An 18,222-nucleotide genomic window follows, 5' to 3' on the forward strand; every position below is an offset into this window, starting at 1 on the left:
CTTTTAAAGCCTGACTTATGCCATATCCTGCAAGAGGACTTTCTTGATGTCTCTGTCTTGAAATTATTTTGCATATATTTTTAATTTACTTGTTTGTCTCCCTCCCCCCCCCTCTAGAATGCAAGCTTTTTGAGGAAATGGCATGTATCATAGTTTCCTTTCTATTCTCCATGCTTAGAATAAGTGCCTTTCATATAATTGGCCCTTAGAAATACTTGTTAAACAGAATTTAATTCAGTATGTAAAGCACTATTTTAGTAATGGGGAGAGAAAGCAGTGGTTGGAGTTTCTATTATTATTTTCCTGGTAAGAAGGAAATGCCAGAACTTTTGCAGGTAAATTTGTATTTTAGTTGGCAAATAAATAATAAGACAAAGAATGTCTTATATAATAGATCCAAAGAGAAAATAGATTTTTTAACCCGGGGCATAAAATGATTGAATGCTCAGAAACAAGGATCCTCTCAAGTTAATTCTATGGAGTATATTTCTTTGAGGCATTTGCTTCTAGGCAGGTTTGTTCCAAATTCTGTGTGAATCTGTATCTTAATATAGTAGTCTACTCACTTATATTAAAGTTCTATTGTATTAATTTCTTTCAATAAAGGCTTGCTATCATTGGCATAAACTTTACCAAAGTAGATCCCAGCCCTATGCGATTCTTGTTCATGTGTTTCCATAAATCTTTTATAGTCTGTTCAGGCCTCCTCCACTGGATACCTCAAAGGCACCAACGTACAGCTTGGCCCATCCATTTCCTAGCTATCATCCTTCTTGACTAGATACTTTATTTTCCAATCACATATACCAGTGTCAGTGTCTAAATTGAAGTCATCATTGGTAACATACTGTAGCCCATTTACAATCACTTTCTATTTTTCTTTTGCTCTTTGTATTATATATTTAAATTCAATTATTTGGAGGTCACGGTGTACCCTGAGTCATAGACAGACTATTATCAATAGGCCAACACTGGTGTTAGAGAATGGGCTTCAAAAAGCTACAAAACTATGCATACCCTTTGATCCAGAAATTTTATTACTAGATTTAAATGCCAAAGAGATAAAAGAAAACGGAAAAGGATCCATGCAAAAATATTTATAGCTACTCTTTGTGAGGTGGCAAAGAATTGAAGACTGAGAGCTTGTCCATTAATTGGGGAATTACTGAACAAATTAGGGTATGTTAATGTAAAAGAATACTATTGTGCTATAAGAAATAAAGGAGATGGTTTCAAGAGAAACTGGGAGAACTTGCAGAGTGAAAAAAGCAGAACGAGGAGAACAATTTACATAGCAACAGCAGTATTGTAAAAGTAATCAACTGTGAAAAACTTAGTAACACTAATCAATGTATATTGCTCCATGATAATTCCAAAAAACTCATGTTGAAAAATGCTGTCTATCTCCAGATGGAGAACTGATGGACTCAGAAATGCAGATTAACCCATATGTTTTTTCTCTTTTAGAATGTGACTAGTGTTTAAATATGTTTTGCATGAATTCATATAAATGTATTATTTACATTACATACATATACATATATGATATTGTAGTTCTTGTCTTCTGAATGAGTTGGGGAGGGAGAAAATTTGGAACTGAAAATAAAAAAATAAAATTTAATAAAAAAGGAAAAAAGAGAATGGGCTTTCCTGAATTCTGGGCCTAGATTGTTGTCCCTCTGCAGATCCTAAGATCCTAAATTGAAGTCATCATTGGTAACATGCTGTAGCCTCGATTGTAAATCAATGGATTAATTCAGCAGACTTCTTGTCTAGTTGCATGATACAGTCTAGTTGTGACAATTTAAATTTTCTTCTTTGGATGGTAAGACAGTCTCTTCTGCCTCATTGTGTTTTTCATGAAGAAGGAACCCTTTCAATTGATTATGTTAAAGATATATATTACATTCTGGGGGACTGAAAGTTAACTTCCTTAAATTCTATTTGATTCCAAAATCTATTCCTCTCTGGAGTGTCCCTATGAGAGCTAGTATCAGATGGGACTACTCTTCCCTTTCCTAGAGCCCAATCTCATTTCTGACCCAACAATGCCCCTTTTACTTTTCCTCTTCTGGCTAGACAATGACTTCTGCTTGAAGGAACCTAGAATCTTCTCTTTACTCTGACTCTTGGCCTGTGGCCCTTTCATAATGATGGCAGAATGCTTTTGTAGGGTTGACAGTCCTGATGCTTGCTGAAACCTATGAGTTCCTTCTTGGAATAATGTCTGCTGCCTACATTTGTAATTGAAGGAAAGTCTGGAGGCAGCATCAATATGGCTGAACACCAAAGTAAGGACTTGCCTGAGCTCTCCCCAAATCCCTCCAAATATCTTTAAGTAAATTTTAGACAAACTCTAGAGTGAAAGAACCTGCTGGAAATATAGAGTGAAAAATTTTTCAGTCCAAGACAACTTAGAAAGGTTGACAGGAAAGGATTGTTGTACCAAAGTGTGAGAGGAACACAATCTAGTCCAGGCTGGTCAGTATAGACAGGGCCCACAAACCAGGAACAGGCCTTGAGGAAACTGACAGTTCTAGTGTTAAAAAGAATATTTATGGTTGCTTATAAGTCAGTGCATTGTACAGAAGAGTAGTAAATCCACCTTTCCTTAGATCATACCACCTTGAAAAAGCTAAAAACTTGCAGGTCCCCAGAATTATCTCTGAAAACAGATGCAGAAAAATCCTGAAGCTTGGGACAGTGCACTTATCATTATGGAAGCAGAGCTCTACTTTAGCATAGAGTTAAAAATAAAGAAATGGGTTGGAAAAAGGGCAAACAACAGAAAAAAGTTCTGGCCATAGAAAGTTATCATGGTGACAAGGAAGATCAAAGCACACACTCAGAAGACAACGATGTCAAAATTACTGCCTCCAAAGCATTGAAAAAAAATTTGTCTTGGGTCATGAAAGAGCTCAAAAAGGATTTTTAAAAACAGGTAAGAGAGGTAGAATAAAAATTGAGAAAAGAAATAAACATGATGGGGGCAGCTAGGTGGCACAGTGGATAGAGCACCAGCCTTGAATTCAGGAGGACCCGAGTTCAAATCTGGTCTCAGACACTTAACACTTCCTAGCTGTGTGATCCTGGGCAAGTCACTTAACCCTAGCCTCAAAAAAAAAAAAAAAAAAAAAAAAAAAGAAAAGAAATAAACATGATGCAAGAAAATAATGAAAAAGGATAGGATAAAGGAGGTATCAGCTTAGTGAAGGAGATAAAAAAATACTGAAGAAAACAACACCTTAAAAAAAACAGAATAGGCCAAATGGTAAAAAGAGCACAAAAATCCAAAGCTTTGGATGCCTTGAAAAGCAGAATTAGCCAAATGGAAAAAGATATTTAAAAAAACATAGAAGAAAAAAACTTAAAAAGTTGAATCAATTTTATGGAAAGAGGTACAACAGCTCATTGAAGAAAATAATTCCTTAAAATCTAGAATTGGACCAGTGAAAGCTAACGATTTTATGAGACATCAAGAAAAATCAAACAATGGGCAGCTAGGTGGCACAGTGAATAGAGCACCAGCCCTGAATTCAGGAGGAACTGAGTTCAAATCTGGTCTCAGACACTTAACACTTCCTAGCTGTGTGACTCTGGGCAAGTCACTTAATCCCAATTACCTCAGCAAAAAAGAAAAAAGAAAAATAAAAAAAAAATTAAAAATGAAGAAAAGTCTAAATTCCAATTATAAGTTAATGAAAATAAAGATCCTTTTTTAAAAATCCAAGTTTATGAACCTCTGTCAGGGAGGGGTCTGTGGAGTTCACAGTTTTGAATAATAGTTTTAAAAACTATTAAAAAATTTTAGACACAAATACAAAATAAGAAAAGTGTGGGGGGGAACATTGCTATGCACATAGCAGAACATAAGAGAGAACTCAATATAAACCAACAAATTTCTATTTCAAGAAAACCTATATAATAACTATTACACATTGTTTTTATAGCCACCCAGCTTGTCTTTGTTTCCTTGTTGGTTTTCTTTTCTCTGCTGTGCACTTTTTACTCCCCCCATAAAGAAAGCTCTAATTAAGTATGGGCATATATCTCTATAGATATAGATTATATAAATATAGAAATACATATATGTGGATATATATATGTATATATATATAGATAGATAGATAGATATAGATAGATATAGATATCTATAAATACACACACACACACAAGATTGCACTATATTTATTTCCTCCCATCATCTATTTCTTTGAAGGTGGATAGCATCTTACTTTATAAATCTAAATCTTTCTTTGTTTTTCTAAATCAGTTCATCATTCCCTATACTACAGAAATACTCCCTTCTGCATTCAAATATCATCTTCCTTCATAAGATCTTTGAAATTATTTGGGGTATTTATGTTGCTTAAAGTTGTTCTTAAAACAATACTGCTGTTACTGTATAAGATGTTTTCTTGGTTCTGCTTATTTCACTCTTCATTATTTTGTGGAGATCTTTTTATGCTTTTCTAAAAATCATTGAGGTCATTATTTTGTATAGCAGAATAATATTCTATCATGAACATATCTTGCAATTTATTTAGCCATTCCCCAATTTATGGGTACTCCTTTAGATTCCCACTCTTTTTCACTTCAAAAAGCTATAAATATTTTTGTTCCTTAGAACTAATCCCTTTCTTAACCTGCCTTCCCTCTTCTTCTCCTTTTTCCCTCCTATTTCCCTATTGAGTGAAATATATTTTTATATCCAACTGTGTGTGTAAATATGCTTGTGTGAATGTATATGTGTGTGTGTTTGTATTCTTTCTTCTTTAGAAAAGTTCAGATGAAAATGAAGTTCATGTCAGTTTCTAACCTCTACTTCTCCTTCTTGTAAAACATCATTATGTGAGATAATTTTCCCCAACTTCCTTTCACTCCCTCTACCCTTAAAGGGTATCCCCTTTCCTTTCTCTCTCCATTCTTTTCTTAAGATCATCAAGGCATAAAAGAACTACTTCCAATGTCATATATTTGGATTCCTTCTATAAACCCTGGTGATAGGGATCTGAAGGAACACATTTATCATTTCCCAATGTTTGAATGTAAATAGTTTATCCCTGTTACGTCCTTTATTATGGTTAGTTAATGTTCATTTTTTTACACTTCTCCTCATTTCAGTGTTTGTATTTTGAAATTTCTCTGTAGTTCTGAGCTTTTCACCAGGAATGCTTGGAAGTCCTCTATTTCATTAAAAATCCATTTTCCCTTGTAACCTCATTCTCAGTTTTTCTGGATAAGTTATTCTTGGCTGGAAGTGCCTATCCTTTGCCTTCTGGAATATCATATTCCAAGTTTTCTGCTTCTTTAGAATGGTGGTTGCTAAGTCATGTGAGTATGTTCATTTTAGGCTTTTGTTTTAGATATTGAAAAGATTCTTTTTTCACTTTCTCTTCTGGTTCTGAGAGTTTGTTCTAAGACATTTTTCTTTTAAGATTTCTTGAAATTTCAGGCCCCCTTTTTAGTCATAGTATCCAGATAATCTAATAATTCTTAAAATTCTCTTCCCTGATCTGTTTTCCAAACATCTTTGCTATGAAAAACCTTAAATTCTCTCTGTCTTCCCCCCACTCCCTGCATTTTTTTTTTACTTTGTTTTAATATTTTTTATTTCTTCTTGGAGTCATTGGATTTTATTTGGTTAGTTCATATTTTCAGGGGAGTTGTTGCTTGGGAAAAATTTTTGTACCTCTTGTGCCAATCTGTTTAATTTCTTTTCTAATGCTTTCCTTCATAGCTGTCATTTATTTTTTAATTTTTCTCTTAAACACTCCCATTCTCTTCTAGGAATTTTAGTTAAGTTTGTACCTAAACTATATCTTTCTCTGGTGCAATTCTTGTAGATATTTTAGAACCATTCTCCTTTTTGTTTGTGTTTTGTGTATTTTTTTCCACCAGAATAGCTGATTACAGTAAGAGTTCTTTTTCCTCTCCTTTCTTCCCACCTATTTCCTGACTTTTTTTTAGGCTGTACTCTGCGAAACATCAAGAGAAGGTCTGGGCTAGACTTATTGTTACTTTCTTAGAGTACTAAGTATTCAGTTATTCCAGGATCTCAGAGACAGGTGCTTTTCTCAATCTGTCTTGGATCTTTAAGTAAAGCCTAAGGAGTGGGTGACAAAGCTACCTATTGATGCATCTGCTCTCATCTCAGGTTCCCAGAGTGGGATTAGTGGTCCCCAATCTGAGATTGTCTTTTGCCCTGGTATACAAGAGGGCTCCTTGAATTGCTTATTCCTGGCTTGACCCATCTATTTCCTTATGCCAAGCTGGGCTGGACAAAAGATTCATTGTGACTTTTTCTGAATGTTCTCAGGATTTGGTCTCATGCATTTTCTAGAATTGTTAGGAGGAGTTTGGAGAGGAGCTTTTTATCAACTCTACCATTATGGCCCTTCTTCATCTCATTCTAATATAGCCTATCCTTTTCTAATATAGTCCTTCCCTAGCTCTGGGTCTCATTACTTCTTACACAAACTATTGTAATAGTTTTTGGTTGGTCTTCCAAGTCACTTCAATCCATTCTCTGCATAACTGTCAAAATTATTTTCCTAAAGTTATCTGATCATTTTACCCTATTATTCAATAAACTCCACTTTCTCCCTATTACCTTTAGTAGCCAATAGAAATGCTGTCTTGCTAGAAGAAATACAGCTTGAGGGAAATAGTGCATAAAGTCAAAGGTAGAATATTAATTAAGTCAATCCTGCAAAATGCTTCATGCTTTGATGTTTTAAGTTTTAATCTCTCAGGAGAAAATAGTTATAAGTTATTGCTTTAAGTTTAAGTCATTGTCCATGCATACTTGTCAGTTTTGTGTTTTAAACATTTCTTTTGCTTCTTAGAAATAAACAGTTTTCCCACAACTGATTTTCATTTTACAGTGAGTCCCTTTCTATTACTCTATTTGGGGGCAACATGAACCAAACTTAAATTTTCACTGATTATATATATATATATATGTATATATATATACATATATATACACATATACATGAATGCATACATATGTATATACACACATATATGTAAATGCATATATATATATATATATGGTTTCAGGGTCAAACAATAAGAGCTAGAAAAGTCAAGATTAAAAAATAAAAAAAGATGCACTTGATCCACTCTTTAGGAGCTAGGAGGATCCAAAGCTTGAGCTCCTATCAGGGGAAAGAAAAGTGCCACAGTTCTTTACTGTTTTGTTACAATTGCTTCTTGAAGGAGTTTTGCATCATATTTTTGTTGCTTTCAATTACTTTTCACTCATACCTGTGTCCCAATTTGGGGTTTTCTTGGCAGAGATACTGGTCTGGTTTGCCATTTTCTTCTCCAGCTCATTTTATAGATGAGGAAACTGAGGCAAATAGGGATAAGTGACTTGCCCAAAGTCACACAGCTAGTGTCTGAGGCTGATTTTGAACCTAGGTAGATGAGTCTTCTTTACTCTAGGCCCAAAGCTCTAACCACTATGCCACCTAGCTGCTCTATGAGTTACACATAGTAGGTGTTTAATAAACATTTTAAATGAATGAGAGGATAGGATTAGATTTAAGTTCACTAAAATGGAAAGAAAACTCATAAGTGTAATGAAATCTTTGAAATATAGTACATTTCTCTTAAAGCCATAGAACCAGTATTTTAGAGTTTGAAGAAACCTTAAAAGTTATTTATTCTCCAATTTACTCTCAATATTGTTGCCCCTAGCTCTGTAACCTTGGAGAATTTACTTAACCTTTCTGAATTCCAGTGCCCTCATTTTTAAAATGAGGGAGTTAGAATAGATCATGTACAAAGTCCTTTTTTTAGCTCTAACATTCCATAATTTATTAATTATGTAGAAATATCAACAAAGCAGCTAAGTCTGTCTGTAGGGTTCTGTGGATTGAGTTGCCAAGTCAAAGGACCACATTGACAAGTCTGACTGAAAGTCAATATGGGTATGGAACTTGGATCAGCTTTACTGTGGTGCATGTTGTATGTATAATTTTGATCGTCAATTTTGGTTCCAAGTTTTAGCTTTAAGGAAGTCACTAGATGGGTGGTTAAATTTGGTGTGGGCCTATGAGTTCATCTACATAAGGAATTTATGAAAACTTGCTCCATCTATGCATATTTGCAACTCATTTGTAACTTAGAGTCTTGGAGAGTTTGTTGGGACACTGAAAGCCTAAGTGACTTGCTATATTTACACAGCCAACGTGTGATAATGGCAGGATTTGAATTCAGGTCTTTCTAACTCCAAGGATAGTCATCCATTATGTCATTTTATGAGGTATGATTTAATTAAAAACCAGACGGAAAAAAATCTCTCTGGGTTTCCTTTATGAAGTAATGAAATGAGCCCCACCTTTGGTGACTTATGTTGATTTTTTGTCAAAGAATATTAGCATGCTTGTCAGAAAGTAGAATGTGTACATAGCACTAATTTGATTAACACTCTCATCTGTTAATTTATATTATAATTAATCCATAGGATATCACTACATAATTCACAAAAAAATGAAATCACTGAGCCAGAGGCTGCCTTTCTACCCTAATTAAAACTTGATCTACTATTCTTTTTGTAGTTACTTTACATATGCAAAGAGTATGGAATCTGGCCCATAAATATCATCTATGGAAAATGATTTATGACAGTTTGATGGCAGGATCACTCTGGTTTTGTTTTTTGTTGGGAGAGGGAAGCTTGTTAGCTTTGGAACAAATTCTCTCTACCCTGACAGGAGAAGAGCCCGAATGTGAAGCAGACATATTCAGAAACCAGGACTCCAAATAAGCTCAAGATTTACTTGGTGCCTGTCACAGGGATAAGGTGTTATGTTAACACCCCAGTTGCCATGTCAGCTGTAGAGAAGAGCTGTAGAGAGACCTTGGGTTACCTTCTTTATTTTGGGTGCTGCCTCATTCTCTGAAATAGCACATCACACTTTTAGACAATATAAATCAAGTTCTGATGTGAAGTAGCTTTTGCTGAAATTTTAACAATTGGCTCAGACTGGTAGGAGCTGGTTATAGTTTTCTTTAAGTGATAATTGTCTCTATTACTAATGCTACAGGCATTGCATGAGTTATACTTCTTGTAGAGAAAGGAACCACAGTCAGAGTCTTACTGGGTGAGAATGAGTCAGAACATTGTAAGGGTCCCTAGTGGCTCAAGTCTAAAATGAGCAGATCAAATAGGGTATTGGAATAAAAAGGTTATGGCTCAAAAGAAGCCTGATTTTTTGCCTGTAAAGGCTAGTAATGTCTTCCTCTGTACTAATCCTTTTACATTACATTTTACATTGGGGCCTTAGAATGCTCCATCAGACAGGATGGGGGAATAAATGAATGAAGAAGCTTTAAGTGCTTACTCAGTTCTTGGTCCATAGCTGGGGTACAAAGAGCAAAACTAAATGTACATAAAGGGCAGCTAGAGTGGGGCAGTGGGTAGAGTGGTAAGGATCTTTGGGTTGCATTTGCTGGTGATTTGACACTGACCAGGATCAGGATCTGGAAGGCAAGAGGGCAAAAATAAAGACTTGGTGAATTTTAAGACACAGTAATAGGGTAGATGGTAAGATTTAATGTTTTACCATCTAACTGGAAAGTTTGAACTTGATGATGTGAGGGGAAGAGCCAAGGGAAGATCTGCTCTTGGTTGAATGCTAGATGTGTGGCCAAAAGCAAATGCTTTGGAGACAGTATGAAATAGTTTATTGACAATGCTATAACTAGAGCAAGAGGTGACCAGGATCTTATCTTACGGTGTCAATATCTGGGGATGAAGGAGTGTTTTTTTTCCTCATAGCGATTCTCCAGTGTGTCATCTCAATGGCTCATTGTTCTCTATCTCCTCTTCCCTTCCTCCCTGATACTGTTTAGTTTTTTTTTGTTTTTTGTTTTTTATCATTGTGTCCTTAGCCCATTGCCTGGCACATAGTAGGTGCTTAATAAATGCTCATTGAATTAAATTAAATCAAATCAATGAAGTGACTACTTGAGGTGGGGGAAACCTGTGCATTCTCTGAGTCCTTGAGACTCATCCCCTGAGTCATGCAATTTATTTTGAGAAAAAAGAAGGGAGAAAGGTCCTAGCATCAGCAACATATGGAGGTCAATCTATATTCTGCTTGCATAGGTGATTTTTGCCTTCTGACAGAAGAGGTACTTTTCTTGCTGTCTCTGAAATGGTTGAGTATAAGAAGAAAGCAGTCCTGTGGTGAGAGAAAGAGCAGGATCAAAACTATCCTGGAATAAATATAATCAGTCTCACAGCCAGTGGTTTTTCAGTGATGTGGGGAAGAAGATTATCAAGTTAATGCAAATAAATGAATTTTTCATATGATTCTTTTTAAAGAGGGTGTTATGGGTAAGGGACTGCATCTCTGATTTTGTTAGTATAAGAAACTTCTGATGAAGAACTTTCTCTACTGATATAGATTATTAGTAAACTATATTTTTAGAAGATTAGTTAGGTGACTCAGTGAAAAAGCTCTGGCTCTGTAGTCAGGAAGACCTGCGTTCTGGCCTCAGACACTTATCAGCTGTGTAACCCTGGGCAGGTCACTGAACTCTATTTGCCTCAGTTTCCCCATCTGTAAAATGAGCTGGAGAAGGAAATGGCAGACCACAGCAGTATCTCTGCCAAGAAAACCCCAAATAGGTCATGAAAAGTCAGACACAATTGAATGACAGAAGGTTATGCTTCTACTCTTTTATCCTTCAATGATATGCACTCATGAGAGACACTGCTGTAAAAGGAGATGCAATGGGCTCTATCCATTCTAGGCCAACATTTGATCTCCATTCTTGTTTTACCTTAGTGATTTGTTCTTTCATTTAAGTAAAGGAGATTTATCCAGAGGTTCCATCCTGGAATCTGGTGAGTTTCAAAAGATCAGGAGAATTTATCTGTAAGAATCTCAGAGTTGATTGACTCCATGCTGAATTTTATGGGAAGTCCAACATAAATTCTCCATGTAGAAAGAATAATCCTTCAGGAGCTAGTCTGATAATAACTAAGAAAATAACATGTCCAGGACACTTCTTTAGGATATGAACTTCTTGGGACCAATCCTGTGTACAAATTGTGCGCGAATTTGAGTCTACTCTTCTTAAAAATGGCATAGGAAAGAGTTACGCCTGCTGTATGGAGCAGAAATAGGGCAATGGGGGCTTGTACTTCTTGCTACAGTTTTGACACAAATATTCTTTTGTAAAAACAAATTGATGTTACCTGGTATTATAGAACTGAGGAGCTAGTCTCTGAGGTCTACCAGTAGGGAGAATATAATTGGTGGGGCATTAAGCTAATAGCATTAGAGAGAGACAGACAGACAGACACAGACAGACAGACAGCAATTTCCCTAGAAACCTAACAGAAAGAGGTATCCAATCACGCTCTGGGAGAGTAAGCCTAGGGATACTTATTAAAATAGTTTGCCTTTTTAAAAAATCCTTTAACCAGTTATTTGCATGAGTTCTCTTTATATTTTAGATAAGAAATGTTATTTATTTGTTTGTTTTTATTGAAGCTTTTTATTTTCAAAACATATACAAGCATAATTTTTTTTTACCATTGACCCTTGCAAAACCTATTTTTTATGATGACATCTATTCCTTTTTGGTTATGAATTCTTCCCCTAGCCATGCCTATGAAAGGTACCTTATTTGATTTACTTAGCATCTATCTATCTAATAGTGTGACAGTCAGTATTTGAATTGCATATCCATTTTGAGTATGTTGTGGTATTTGATATATGTGGCTCTATCCATTATTTTTGTTATACTTCTTTCCAGTTTTCTCAGCAATTCTTTTACAATAAGAAGTTATAATGAGATTATATGATGATCATTTCTGATGGATGCGGCTCTTTTTCAATGAGATGATTGAGGCCAGTTCCAATGATTTTGTGATGAAAAGAGCCATTTACATCCAGAGAGAGGATGGCGGGAACTGAATGTGGATGACTACATAGTATTTTCACCCTTTTTGTTGTTGTTTGTTTGCATCTTGTTTTCTTTCCTTCTTTTTTCTTTTAATCTGATTTTTCTTGTGCAGCATGATAACTGTAGAAATATGTATAGAAGAATTGGACATGTTTAACATATTTTGGATTATTTGCCATCTAGGGGAGAGAGTGGGGAGAAGGGTGGAGAAATTTGGAGCATAAGGTTTTGCAAGGGTCAATGTTAAAAAATTATCCATGCATATGTTTTGAAAATAAAAAGCTTTAATAGAAAAATAAGGCATTACTTCCCAAGTAATTTATGTTCTTGGGTTTTTTGAACACTGGGATATTAACTTGAATTATTTCTGATTCTTTTATTTGCTGTATTCCACTGTTCTGTCTTTTTTAAAGCCAGCACCTAATAACTGTGATTATTACTACTTTATGCTATAATTTGAAGCCTGAACTGTCTGTTCTTTGGAGATATACTTATTATTGACTTACTGAAAAAACTAATTAAGAAACTACCCCTGATTTTTCCTAAGCTTTAGATTTATACTTTAAATTAGCTGCTAGATTTCTTAGTCTGGATGGGTTACTAATATTTAAACCTTTACATGTCTCAAATTAATACTTTTTTCTCATTTTTTTGCTCAAAAACTTTTTCTTCTCATGACATTTTTAATAATATCAACATACTACCAATTGTATATCAAAATCTCAAAATCATTTTTGATTTTTTCTTTATCCCATTTTTTTTTTTTTTTTGTGGATGGCCAGAAATCTTATCACTGATCAATGGCTTAAGAGTGAAAGTAAATTTTTTAATAAATTTTTTTCATATCCAGATGCCATTGATTGTTTTAAAAAGGGACTATAAGAAGAGGAAGTAAACGAAAGTAAAAGTCAATAAAAGTAAAATAAAAGGAAGTAAAGAGAGTAAATGCAGGGAAGTCATCTTTTGTCTAGAGAAGAAAGGGTAGAGGAGAAAATTACAATCTCATCCTCCTGGCTCACTTATTAGTAAGTTATCATTTTCTTGTACAGTTAATATTTGGTCATCTCTTGGTGCTACACTCAAATAACCTTACTAGCTTCAGTGGCCCAATTAAAGTTATTTTACTTCTTTACTGTTCCTTCTTCAGCAGCCATTTGAATCAGTGTCACCATATCTCTTTTTGGATAAATTTGCAATTACTTTCCTTTGTCTTCTTTTTAGGATCTTGTTCAACCTCAAATCCACAAGAAGAATGGCAATACAGGGTGAATTGCCTGACCAGCAAAGATGTTCCCTTCTCTGTAAAGTTTTCCTGGTAGATAAGAGGTTTGTATTAAAAATGGGTTCCCTCACTCCCACATACCAAGGACTGTTTTTTCTTTTTTGTGATTATGAATTTGACAAATAGAGACATTTCTGTAAACAAAAAATAGAACACAAGAATTTTAAAATAAAACTGTCTCCATTTCATACAATTTGAGATGTATGTGTTTTTTTTTTAATTTCAACTTTAACATGATAGTTGCAACACTAACATGCTTGTCTGTGAATGCATCTAAGCGTCTATCTACTCTCTTCTGTGTTTTTAGAAAAAAAATTCACTGATGCTTTTTTCTTTTTTTAAAATTTTTAATATCATTAACCTTGATTCCTTTCTCTAATTCTCCCTATCCTCTCCAAAAATACAGTTCCTCCTTTATAACAAATAAATATCATTGCACAAAACAAGTTCACACATTGATCATATGTGAAACATGTCTATTTTCATTTATATCTCTAGTCCTCTGCCAAAAGCATAATGCATCATTTGTCTTCTTTACTTTGTTACTGCATTGATCCTAATTCTTAAGAATTCCATAGTTGTAGCCCTTTAAAATGCTCAACCAAGCTGGATTAAGGAAGGGATTGTGATTGTGGAATAGTAAAAAGAACATTTGATGCAACCCTGCAGACTTTGAAATGGGCAGATTTTGTCAGAAAGCTTTGAGGATTAGAGACATTTTTCATTTTGTTTTGAGAAAGGACATGTGGTTTTTCAGACTAACATGGGGACTGATTGCAGACATGTAAGGAGATAGAAACAGACTTTAGAAGGCAGACATGTACGCAAAACCATCTCCTTAACATGTCCCTTTATTTTCAGCTTGTTTCTCATAAGAAACTTCAGGAAATTTCTCCTTCAGTGAGATTGGGATCAATCTTTTCATTATGCTATGATTTTATTTCACTTATATCTAAAAAAGTTTATTCATTCTTGTGTGTTTTCTAGTATAATTTAATTTGCACTTTGATTTCTGTTTGCTATTTTCTTGACCAAATGAGTTTATTTACTTTTGTAGATGTCTTTCGTGAAGCAAATAGCAGCAATCCCTTAATCTCTCTCCCATATGCTCCCATATTTCCATGCTATGTAGGCTAGTTTTTCTTTAAAAGATATTGACATCTCTCCAAACCTGTCTGGTTTGGGAGACTAAGGGCTCAAACAATTGACATCACTTCCCATTACCTGAATAAAAAGCAGCCATGAAAAGCAAAAAGATCTCTCAGATGCTTGACTGGTGAATCTCAATTGGAGCTTTGCTAAGCTAAAACAATTTATGTGGTCCTCAGTGCTTATTATTTTTTTTAATATCCTTCTCCAGCTATGGCTAAGTAAGTTTCCTTTTAACTATTAAATGACCTAAGAATGTCCCATTTTGTTCCAATATAGAATCTAAACTACTAGGAGACTGGTCTGAGTCAGGCCCAGCCCAGAACAATTGGTGTAATCTTGTAGGATTGTAACACGATGAACTACAGTTATCCTTTCTACATTGCAGGGTTTAAAGACCATTCAACAGGAATGTGAGCATACTTGGTGTCTTTAAAAATGCCATGAAGATTATTATGCTGAAAATACCTTGAAGATAATCACATTAGTCTGTTTTAGATATTCTAGTTTTCTTAAGCCTTCCAACCTAGACGTTTAAGTCTCTTCCTAGACTTTGAGAGGATTCTGTGAAAAGTTTCCCTTCAAAACAACCTGAGAGAATTGAATTTTTGAGGATGGAAAAAGAAATTTTCCTTTAATAGAAAAAGACAAATTGATAAGAGCTAGTTGTGCTTAGTCCTAGCTGAGAGAGAAGCTTCAATCAAATTAATTCAAATTCAAATTCAATCAATTTTCAGGTCTGAAAAAAAGCCCCCTCCCAGCTTTAAGGGAATCATCTTTACATAAATTATTTAGTTTTGAATGACTTTTTGGAAATGATGATGCAGCTGAACCAGGAATCCTCAGTCCTGTAATTGTATAAAGACATAGTCAGGCTTTGAGGGGAAGGATACCCCAGCAATGAGAGAATGCGAAGGCAGATCCTTAAAATTTCAGGATTGCCTAACAACCATGCTGAATAAACTGAGTTTTGTTTGTCTTTAAATTTGGAATTTGAGAAACCAACCACAATTTTGCCACAAGGATTTTGTTGTTACTCTTTGGTGCAAGCCATTGAGGGGAAGTATTTGATAGGAGAATATTAAATTTTTTCCAGAATCCCAGAGACAGAGAATGGACACGAACAAATGTTCTAATTGTACCTCTTTTATTTTATTTTTTAAGATAAAAAATTATAAATTTATTTATAACTTAAAATATAAATTTATGTTATTTGTTTTTAAACATATTTAATTTTTATTTTAAAGTATTAAAAAAAAATTATGCCATATTCTAGGAACAGTAAGAAAGGTCCATACAAGAAAGAAACAGATTTTTCAAATAAGATGGGAGCCAGATTATTTCTTTTCTGAAGAAAAAATAAAATTTTAATGTATAGATATCATATTAATGTCCCCAAAGAATATAATTTAAAATTCAGTTATGAAATATATCATTCTTCCTCTCCCTGTCCCCTTCTCCCTGTGCATACCTTTTTCTCACTCCTTCATTTTTTTCAGGGGGGGAGGTTTCCTAACATAATTAATTTATATTGATGCCCTCTATGTAGATTTATTCTAACTGCTTTAATAATATAAAATTAATTACATGTATCATCTTTCCATATAGTAATGTAAACAATTTGATTTTGTTATTTTTTCATGTTTACCTTTTTATACTTCCTTGAGTCTTGTGTTTGAATGTCAAATTTTCTATTCAGCTCTTGTGTTTTTTTTTAGGAATGGTTGAAAGTCCTTTATTTTATTAAATATCCATTTTCCCCTGAAGGATTATACTCAGTTTTTCTTTGTTGTAATCATAACTCTTTTGCCTTTTGTAATGTCATATTCCAAGCCCTCTGTTCCTTTAAGGTGGAAGCCACTAATTCTTGTGTGATCGTGACTGTGGCTTTACGATATTTGAATTGTTTCTGTCTGTTTGAAGAATTTTCTCCTTGATGGCACTTAATAGCCATGTGATCTTGGCTAAGTCATTTAACCTTTGTCTATCTCAGTTTCCTTATTTATATAATGGGAATAACACTTGTGCCTATTTCCCCAGGGTTATTATGAAGCTCAAATAAGAAAGTTTTTATAAAGAGATTTGTAGACCTTAAAATGATACATAAATGCTACCTATTGTCATCATACAAGAGCAATATACACCATATATATATATATATATATATATATATATAATCATACAAATAAATATTATACATGCATGGAATATGTATAGGTATACATTTATTATCTTATATGGACAGCAAATTTACATCTATATATACAACATACATATATAAATGTATGTAATCATACAAATAAATATTATACATTCATGGAATGTGTATAGCTATACATATATTATCTTATATGGATAGCACAATTTACATATATACACAATATACATATATATGTATATTTATACAAATAAATTATGCATAGTAATTTCTTAGGCCTCATCATTAAGCAGATTTGATCAGTTGCAATTAATACGTCTAATAACTTACTCCCATGACCAAATTAATTACTATAGCCATAAATAGATCATGGGCCAGGCTCATACACCTTGGGGTATATGCCCATTTATCCTTTCTCTGAATTTATATTCTATATATGCATATGTTAATAGCATATCCTTAAGGCCAGTGGGTAACAATATCTCCACCTTGACTAAAATGAAATTTTTGGAACTAGGAAGGAAATACCAGTGTGGAATCCTATAGGGGACCTTTGATAGTATAAAATATCTGGAGTCTATAACAAATGCTCTCTGAAGCAACACCCAGCACAATGCCATTTCCTAGAAAATTACCTATTTTGTGTTTGCTCTTTTTATTTATTTTGGTCTGATCTTTTAAATTTCCCATATCTAGCAATCTCTTCCTTGACATCAATACTAACTGTCATCCTCTCAAAAAGCTACATGATTTCAAATTGAATTAGTGAATCACCCTGATTTTTAAGTATTTGTTAGAGTAGCTAGGTGATGCCATAATGCATAGACTGTTGGACCTGGAGTCAAAAGCCTCAGACACTAGCTTATGTGACTCTGGATAGATTATAATCTCTATTTGCCTCAATTTTTTAGACTGTAAAGTGAAGATAATAATAGCATTATCTCACAGTGTTATGAATGAAATAATATTTTTAAAAGCATTTAGCACGGTGTTTGATTACATAATTGGTACTTAATATATGATTGCTTCTTTCTTTTCTCCTTGTGACACAGGAATCTCATACCAATCCAGAGAAAGAATGGAGAACTTGGGAAAGCTGGATATGCTGAATCCGAGAGTGGTCACTCAACTTGACCTTGAGACCATTATACATGAAGTCTTACTGTCCACCCTGATTTTGTCCTTTCCTAGTTGTCTTTGATTCTTTCCCCTAAGTTTTCCATTTTAAATCTTAAGCTTCATCTTCTGTGAAAACATACTGTAATAAAGTTCCACTGCTTTATACCTGACTATTTTATTCTTTTGTTTAAAAAATTATCATAATTATGGTAAAAAAAGAAAACTAGATTGAAAACTAATTCTATGAATTGGATGGAACTTATGAAAAATAAATTATCTTAAAATTCTACTTTTAGTTTCATTATTTTTCCTCTTTATGAAACAGTATGACCATAACTGAACTTGACTTTAAGAGGATGACTGTAAACCTTATAGAACAGGACCCAATGTCTGTCTAGTTACTCCTGGATCCTATGTAAGTTTCGCCAAAATAGGACTGATGCAATGTGATCACAAAAATCCATAGTTGGAATACTGGGTTCAGATTGGAATATGCCTCAGTTGGACAATTATTAATTTTTGGGATCAGACACCAAGGATTTAGGCCAATGTTAGTGTCCACTAAGGATCCATATCCATT

The 18,222-nt window shown here is 34.1% G+C and overlaps 1 long non-coding RNA gene across 2 annotated transcripts in view; it reads left to right on the plus strand.

Annotated features, from left to right (window-relative positions):
• LOC141538793 (uncharacterized) overlaps nucleotides 1-17,931 on the plus strand; it is a 38,115-nt gene extending 20,184 nt beyond the window's left edge. For both annotated transcript variants that reach the window (XR_012481129.1, XR_012481130.1), the window contains exons 4-5: nucleotides 13,156-13,260; nucleotides 17,576-17,931. This is a non-coding gene — a long non-coding RNA (uncharacterized LOC141538793). The remainder of the gene's footprint in view (nucleotides 1-13,155; nucleotides 13,261-17,575) is intronic.
• The last annotated feature ends 291 nt before the right edge of the window (nucleotides 17,932-18,222 follow it).

The sequence above is a fragment of the Sminthopsis crassicaudata genome, chromosome 4 (assembly GCF_048593235.1).
Source record: "Sminthopsis crassicaudata isolate SCR6 chromosome 4, ASM4859323v1, whole genome shotgun sequence".
In the NCBI taxonomy this organism is placed as follows: Eukaryota; Metazoa; Chordata; class Mammalia; order Dasyuromorphia; family Dasyuridae; genus Sminthopsis; species Sminthopsis crassicaudata.